The sequence below is a fragment of the Eurytemora carolleeae genome, unplaced genomic scaffold, assembly GCF_000591075.1.
Source record: "Eurytemora carolleeae unplaced genomic scaffold, Eaff_2.0 scaffold205, whole genome shotgun sequence".
Classification (NCBI taxonomy): Eukaryota; Metazoa; Arthropoda; class Copepoda; order Calanoida; family Temoridae; genus Eurytemora; species Eurytemora carolleeae.
This window is the reverse complement of record NW_019396096.1, coordinates 364,593-373,858: the sequence shown is the minus strand read 5'-3', so window position 1 is coordinate 373,858 and position 9,266 is coordinate 364,593. Positions and strand designations below refer to the sequence as shown.

At 30.0% G+C, this 9,266-nt stretch overlaps 1 long non-coding RNA gene across 1 annotated transcript; it reads left to right on the top strand.

Moving 5' to 3' along the window:
* Positions 1-5,508: 5,508 nt before the first annotated feature.
* On the top strand, positions 5,509-8,524 carry LOC111694816 (uncharacterized). The gene is made up of 4 exons (XR_002763718.1): positions 5,509-5,590; positions 5,969-6,056; positions 6,969-7,027; positions 8,436-8,524. It is a non-coding gene; the product is annotated as an uncharacterized LOC111694816 (long non-coding RNA).
* The last annotated feature ends 742 nt before the right edge of the window (positions 8,525-9,266 follow it).

Below are 9,266 nucleotides of genomic sequence, written 5' to 3'. Positions count from 1 at the left end.
GTCAATTCCATAAAATCCCCCTTTAGAAATACGATCGCTCTATATACAAGTGTACAGCGTTAGATACGTAAACATATCGTGATGAACACAACCGAACTGTCTATTAATTGATTAATAGACAGGTCGGTTGTGTACATCTGAGCTAAGCTTCACCTCTTCGTTTTATTACTCTATGTTTAATCTGCTTTTATTTCTCTCATAAACCACAGTTCCTTCGAGTTATCTAGACTAATTACTTTTGAAAAATTTTGATGATAAAACTTTTATTTTTAATAATTATTAAAATGAGACTGGAGTTTTAAAGTTGTTACTAAATGTTCATGTTTAAAGACTGCCGGTTAATGATTAATAATCCTCGGGGGAATTTTCTTACTTTTCATTCATTTCCATCATGATGTCTACCTATTAGTTTTATCTCTCTCATACCCGGCACGCGAATCTTATCCCAGAGAATTTCAACTATTAAACATCATTTTTTCGCCTTTTCTTTTTCATGACTGCTCCGTAAGCTTTAAGGTTGTTGAATTCAAAAAGAATAAACCGAATGCGGGGTGTCCCCCATCACATTGGACGGATCAAAAGCTTTAAATTGGAATTTGAAAAAAAAATCAATTTTAAAGTTTTTCAGGGTATAGCAATTTGTGTGTCGAAAAGCTTTGAGATATTTTAATATGTAACGATTCTCAATATATTAAATATTCAGTTTTAACCCTCACATTCTATTAGAGTAAAATTAATTTTACATTAAAAGGAATTGAGTTTTTGCCACAAACTCTGATTTTATAATTTTAATATCGTTGCAACCCAATGTCGTAGACCTTTAATATTTCAAACTATGAATTCTGTTAGATCAAATAATGTAAGTTTGAAATATTAACGGTTTACATTATAAGGTTGCAAAGATATAGGTTTTACAAAAGCTGAATTTGTGGCAAAGACTAAATTCCTTTGACATGTTTTCTATCATAACTCCATTTTTCTGAAATGCTTTGGAGAAGAAAAAAAGGTTTAAATTTTTAACATTCAATCGTTAAGTTATTAGGTTACAAAGTCGTGCCAGTAATTTTGCATAAATTTTACCTTTTTCTCACGTCTAGATTTTAGTGACATGGTTTTATTAGAAACATATTTGATGTAAATACCTTCTTAATTTTTTTATCTTTCCATTGATTAACAGTGAGAGATAAAAAGTTTGTTCTTGAAGTAGGCTCTCATTAAGCCTTGGATGAGGATAATTTAATTTGAAAACTTGTTATCTAACATTTGAAAACTTGTTAGCAAACATTTGAAAACTTGTTATCAAACATTTGAAAACTGGTTATCAAAGATTTGAAAACTTGTTATCAAACATTTGAAAACTTGTTAGCAAACATTTGAAAACTTGTTAGCAAACATTTGAAAACTTGTTTTTAAACATTTGAAAACTTGTTATCAAACATTTGAAAACTGGTTATCAAAGATTTGAAAACTTGTTATCAAACATTTGAAAACTTGTTATCAAACATTTGAAAACTTGTTATCAAACATTTGAAAACTTGTTAGCAAACATTTGAAAACCTCTGAAATTTTTCATTTTGTATGTATACTAACACTTAGAATATCAAAAAACTATGCTTTAAATTTATATTGAAAAGTAATTATTATGGAATGAAGTTTTTTATTAAAAACTCAAATTTTGCGAAACCTTCGATATTTCAAACTTTAATTTTTTTATCAAACAGAATTCATAGTTTGAAACATCTTTAGTATACGACAGATATATTATATATCTAATTTACATCTATTAGTATTTATATGAGTTAATATGATGTATAATAAACATCTACTAGTCTATATATGAGTAAATACAGATATATTATATATATCTACGATACATCTATTAGTCTTTTTATAAGTATATACAGAAATATTATATATCTAATGCACATTTACTGATCTATATATGAAATATAATATATCCAATATATATCTACTAGTTTATATGTGACTATATACAGAAATATTGCATATCTTATATGCATCTAATAATCTATATGTGAGCATATACAGAAATATAATGTATCTAATATACATCTTTTAGTATATATGTGAGTATATACAGAAACATATATCTAATATACATCTACTACCAAACATCTACTAGTCTATATGTAAGTAAATAAAGAAATATCGTATATCTGATATACATCTACTAGTCTAGATGTAAGTACATACAGAAATATCGTATATCTTATATACATCTATTAGTCTATATATGAGTAGATATATACAGAAATGGGGCTCATCTGTTATTGGGTAAATTGCGTAAAGAGAGACAGGTTCTAACTTATCTTTTTCTGAGTTCTTAGGACTATATATTCCCCCTCCCCTCCCCAGCACCATTCATAAACATTTTCTCTTGTATCCTGTATTCATGGCTGACAACGATCTGTAAAGTATCTTGTATTCATGGCTGAAAAAGATCTGTAAAGTATCTTGTATTTAGGCTGACAACGATCTGTAAAGTATCTTGTATTCATGGCTGACAACGATCTGTAAAGTATCTTGTATTCATGGCTGACAACGATCTGTAAAGTATCTTGTATTTAGGCTGACAACGATCTGTAAAGTATCTTGTATTTAGGCTGACAACGATCTGTAAAGTATCTTGTATTCATGGCTGACAACGATCTGTAAAGTATCTTATTTAGGCTGACAACGATCTGTAAAGTATCTTGTATTTGGACTGACAACGATCTGTAAAGTATCCTGTATTTAGGCTGACAATGATCTGCAAAGTAACTTGTATTCATGGCTGACAACGATCTGTAAAGTATCTTGTATTTAGGCTGACAACGATCTGTAAAGTATCTTATATTTAGGGTGACAACAATCTGTAAAGTATCTTGTATTTAGGCTGACAACGATCTGAGAAAGTTCCTTGCAAGCAGAAAATCCAAGGCAAGCATCATGATAAATGATTATGCAGAGTTAACATAGAAGTGCAAGATCTCAGGAAAAAATAAATTAGAATCCTTTCAAAAGATCCTTAAATAAAAAAATTTGAATTCCAAACTTACTGTAAAAACTTTTGTTTGAACTTAAAGAAACTTATGAAGAGTTTAAATTGATTTAAATCTTCAACGTAAATTATATTTTAGTTAATTCTTCTTGGAAAAGATTCAGTTTTCAGTGTTCAAAGTATGTTGCATACGTGTACACTGTACAGGGGTCCAGGAAACATGACAGTAGAAAGACGACTTTCAGGTTGTCTTTGATCTTTGAAATAATTTGCGCCTTTCATTTCTGAAACTCATTTTACATGCTATAATTCTTTTCATAATAATTACAACATTTCCCTTAGGTCTGACTTTTCCAAAATTTGGTCTACCTTTTTGGAGCTTTCAAAATTACCGGAAATATTAAGAATTTCGTTACGATTTCAATTTATTTGAAATAAAATCAAAATTTTGAAATTCTAATTTTGAAAGCAAAAAAAGGTGTATTTTGCAATTTTCAATTTGTCTGTCAACTGGCAATTTTGTCTGTCAACTGGCATATTTTGTCTGTCAACTGGCAATTTTGTCTGTCAACTGGCATATTTTGTCTGTCAACTGGCATATTTTGTCTGTCAATTGGCATATTTTGTCTGTCAACTGGCATATTTTGTCTGTCAACAGGTATATTTTGTCTGTCTACTTGCATATTTTGTCTGTCAACTGGCATATTTTGTCTGTCAACTGGCATATTTTGTTGGCCCCCTGCAGTACATAAATGCAGGAATTCTCAAATATGGATCTAGCGGATAAATGAATATATGAATACAAGAAAAGAAAACAGTAAAATAATGAAACGTAAACAAAAGATAAAAAACATTAAAGAAAAAACAGAAAATCAAGAAACCTAGAATCGTGTAGAATATTAACAATGCAAACAAAGAACGAAGAATAAAAACTTTAAAAATGGATGTAAAAACAATTGTTGAAAGGGGTACAGGAGGTACAAAAAACATCAGAATAGATGAAGGAATAGTTAAAAAACCAGAATAAAGAAACAAAGAATGTATAAAAGAACAAAGTGAAAATGAAATCAAAAGAAAACAGAAAGTAAAAGAGAAAAATGTTAAAGATTTAAAGAAAAAAGAAAGTTAAATAGTGAAACGTGAAAAAAATAAAAAGAGTTAGAAAAGAATGCAAATGGAATAAAGAAATGTGAAGGAAGAATAGTGAGAGAAAATAAAAAAGCAAATAAAATTTAAAAAATAGAAAAGAGAATGTTAAAAGAATGTTCTGTAGAAGAATAAAGATATATAAAGGGTTTAATGAAAGTCAGGCTGAGTAACGATAGAACAGACTATTCCAGCCTTTTAATCCTATCTCTNGTACATCTTTCTTATCTAACTATCTATAGTACATCTTTCTTATCTATATTCTATACTGAGTTAACATTTTCTCTGGAATTTATTGGAAAGCTTTTATATTTCTGTTTTTTCAAGGTGTAGTTTTTCTTTTTCATGTCTCATATTTTTGTAACATCCACTTCTTTAAGTTTAAGTTGTAAATCAAAATGTTGAAAATTTTTTCCCAGATGTGTCAGACATATCTGATGAAAAGAGCTATGGAATGTATGATTTGATTTGATTTATTTTTAGATTGCTCCGACTTAAAAAAGATTACTTTATGAACAACTGAAATGAAATGTGGAAAATCGAAAATTTGACAAATCCGGGAAATCGATTTACGACTTTTTCGTGAACCACTTGTAAGAGATTTTGGAAAAAACGATCGTTTTTACTGAACGAACGATTTTTTTCCAACAAACTTTCTATAAAAGCTATCGTTTTTTAATGATAGAGCGATTGTATTAAACGAACAATTTTACTGAACGATCGTTCAGTCAGAAAACTAGAAAAATAGATGGAGAATGATCAATAATTTTGAGAACGAACAAAATACTTTTTTTTGGAACAATTGAAAAAAACCGAACGAAAGGGGGCGTTCTGCACGATTAACGTTAGAAATGAAAAACAAATGCGCCCGTTTTTAATCATTAGGACTGTGTCGTTAAAAACAACAGTTTTTGAAAATTGATGGAAAATTCCGTTCACGAACGTACGACGAGACCCTTTTCAAAAAATATTTAATTTTTAAAATATTAAAAACCTTTCAACAGATGGTTATAGTAAGACTGGAGAAATTTCCGTTTATTCTCTAAAGGTTGTAACAAAAAAAAATCGGAAAAATTCCGCCAAAAAACGGAAAAAATTAGACATAATTTAAAGAGTACCATTCCCAATTCACAACGGTACCCTTTAACCCAAAATCTGCTCTACATTTTTTCTTAGAATTAAAGGATTTGCTTTCCTTCTACTTTTTCAATCCTTATATATTTGCAGCAATAAATTACCTGTGCCATTTCAAACTATGAATGTTCGAAATATCAAAGATTTACAGATGTTGCATTAATGGATTTCAAAATTAAATTTGTATAATCTCTAAAACTGTGTATCATGATGGCTGATTAAACTACAGGCCGTGGAAGATTTAGAATCAAGTCCTAGTGGGTCAACACACGATATCAGACACTTAAATCATTCAATTATTCACAGCAGGTAGAACTATACATTTCAGTCAGAACTTTCAACACGCTTTTTAATTCTCAAGCAGCAGATTTCCTAGGAGGAAAAGAGGCAACACCCCCCCCCCCCCCAAAAAAAAATCCAAAATATTTGGTATTTTCTCAGAATAGATTGTTAATAAATTTAATAAATAAATTAAATGTTCTTTAATAAATGTACTTCTTAAATTTAATTCACGGGAAAATAGACATTTGAAATGTTGCCATTTAGAAAAATTGGTAATTAAGAAAATGCTGTTGGGAAAGTTATTTATTCTAAATTGATTATTTCTTTTTCTGAAAAGAAAACTCTTCTAAAATTGTTTTGATGATCCTTTGATGGATTGATATTGAAACGTTTCTCATGTTTTAGAATTTATGGTTCAGTGGAAGCCTTGGAGGGAGAGCAGAGAGTTCAGAGAAATAGAAGGTTTAGAATAGAAACATGTGATCATCCAGAGGTATTATTGATATATTGTTTGCAAACAATAGTCACTAGTCTCTAGTCTCTAGTCTCTAGTCTCTAATCTCTAGTCTCTAGTCTCTAGTCTCTAGTCTCTAGTCTCTAGTCTCTAGTCTCTAGTATCTAGTCTCTAATCTCTAGTCTCTAGTCTCTAGTCTCTATTCTCTAGTCTCTAGTCTCTAAGTCTCTAATCTCTAGTCTCTAGTCTCTAGTCTCTAATCTCTAGTCTCTAGTCTCTAGTCTCTAGTCTCTAGTCTCTAGTCTCTAGTCTCTAGTATCTAGTCTCTAATCTCTAGTCTCTAGTCTCTAGTCTCTATTCTCTAGTCTCTAGTCTCTCTAGTCTCTAGTCTCTAGTCTCTAGTCTCTAGTCTTTAGTCTCTTGATTCTAATCGTTTGTTTTCCTGAGAAAATAAAATTTTCTGAAAGTTTCAAAATATTGGAAAGAAATTCAATTTTAATAAAAATATCCAAATTCTGAGAGTGTTGAGTATTGACAACTTAAAGAAAAATGTTATAAAATATGAGAATATTTGAAAGAATAAAAGAAGCTAGGACGCATATCCTTTACATATTCAAATAAAAGAAGGGATTGTAAAGAAGCAATTTCAAGTTTCTTTTTTTGCAATGGTTTTTAAACATAGAATATCCTTGTTTTCCTTTGATGATTTCTAATTGAGATTTCCCTATAAAAATTTTGATTTTGAGCAGAGACAAGGAAGGAAGGACAAGTTGATAGAATTCTTCTATTTCGGGCATGCACAGTTAACAGTCCTTTTAGAGATCCCTTGATGTTTAAAATTTTACAAAAATTAACATTTTGAACGGATAAAGATTCCTCTTTTCAATATCTTCAGATCTTCTTTGTTTTTAGAAGAAATAAACATTTTTGTTTTATTATTTTTACCCCAAGGAGTGTCCGGATATTCCTCCTACTCCAGTTCTTGAGAACCCGGACCACAGCACTAAATGGTAAATATATTGTTACTGTCGTTGATTAGTATTGTTACTGTCGTTGATTAGTATTGTTACTGTCGTTGATTAATATTGTTACTGTCGTTGATAAGTACAGTCACTGTAGCTTATTTATATTTTACAATCGTTGATTTAATATTGTTACTGTCAATGATTAATATTGTTATTGTCGTTGATTAATATTGTTATTGTCGTTGATTATTATTGTTATGTTGTTGATCAATATTGTTACTGTCGTTGATTAATATTGTTACTGTCGTTGATTGATATTGTTACTGTCGTTGATTATTATTGTTATGTCGTTGATCAATATTGTTAATGTCGTTGATTAATATTGTTACTGTCGTTGATTGATATTGTTACTGTCGTTGACCAAATGGTTACTGTCGTTAATCAATATTGTTACTGTCGTTGGTTATTATTGTTACTATCGTTGATAAATATTGTTACTGTCGTTGATTAATATTGTTACTGACGTTGATTATTATTGTTACTGTCGTTGATTAATATTGTTACTGCCGTTAATTAATATTGTTACTGTCGTTAATTAATATTGTTACTGTCGTTGATTAATATTGCTACTGTCGTTGATTAATATTGTTACTGTCGTTGATCAAATGGTTACTGTCGTAAAACTCTGCATCCACTGTCAATTTTTATTTTCTTATCCCGGAGCTGTCGTTGACCAAAATAAATCTTGTTTTTGACATTCCATCCCTCTGATATTTTCTTTGCACCTGCCCCCCCCCCTTCACCGCCCCCTAGCTTTTTCTATGTGTGATATAAAATTGTTGAGAGAAAGATTTGTGGTATATTTAATTGTATATATGACCTATACAATACATACCACGTAGAACTAACTACAACAAAGTAACGACATTCGAAATATTTACGGAATATTTTTATTTCTAAATTCGTCGAAAATGATGTAAATTACATTAAATACTTTAATGTTTCAAATATGTAGTTTAATATATTGGTCTTTTTTAACTTGTCATACTTTTTTGTCGGTTAAAATTCGTTATTCAAGGTTATCTAGCCAGCATTTGAAAGTTCCAAGTTTTTGAGAAATTTGCAACATTTTTGCAAAACTTTGAATTCCACTTCAACTTTCCACTAACATCAAAGGAGTTGAATTTGTGTAATATTTGTCTTATTTTAATATTCATCATATCTACAGGCTGAGTAAAAAACGGGATCTACACAAGTTTTATACATCATTCTACATCATAATACATCAGGGTTTTTTTTTGTAAAAAAACTATTGAATCCACAATTTGAACAAAATCTTTTGATGTATGAAAGAGACATATAAAAAATCCACGAAAAATAGGCGGAAAAGCGCAACTAGCTACACCGTACTCGTCGATAATGCTGAATAATTTCAAAGGTTCTCGTATTTTAGGTATTATAAATATTTCCTGGGAAAACTGCATAGGAACTATATTGGACAAGATTCTAACAAGAATATATTTATTCTCTCAATATTAGAGGTAAATACAGGGTTACCAAGTAAACATGAGACGTTAAAGGAACTGTCAGCGTAATTTCAAGTGACCCTCCATGCAAAGAAGTCAATACCCGATTTACAACGGTACTCTTAAAACCTTTGTGTGTTTGTATAGTACAGAGATATGTGTGTGTTAACTTATTGAAACCCGCTCGCTGTGTTGAGTTCAGACTGCACGCAGCGAACACTATTCAGGGTAAGCAGCAGAATTCAAGGCAACCAGGTTTCGATAAGTTTACAAACACATATCTCTGTACTCGACTAACACACAAAACATTTAAGAAAGAGGGCTGAATAAATGATGTGCAGTCGTCTCTGAAGTCTTATATTTTTTATATAACACTATATAATAGGCTGGTTGCTAGTATTTCATGGAATTTTAAACTTCAAACTTTACGTAGATATAAGATATTTAATCTATTCTAATGAATTGAATAATTCTAAATCTGCGAAATTATATTTTTACGTGTTTGCAGAAAACTTGAATGTTGTTTAAATCAATCAAGTAAGAAATATCACTGTTTATTAGGGTGTCTCAAAAAACATGAATTCCAAAGTTTTAATTTGAAGTTTTTTGGTAATTGCTAAACTTACAGTAGATGTAAGATAAGAAACACTGAAAATTACACGAAATTCACGAAAAATCAAATTTTCAAATTTTACATGTACATAAGTTAGTGTCTGAGACTTTTTGTTACTATATTTTGACTAAGGAAACCTAGGAGA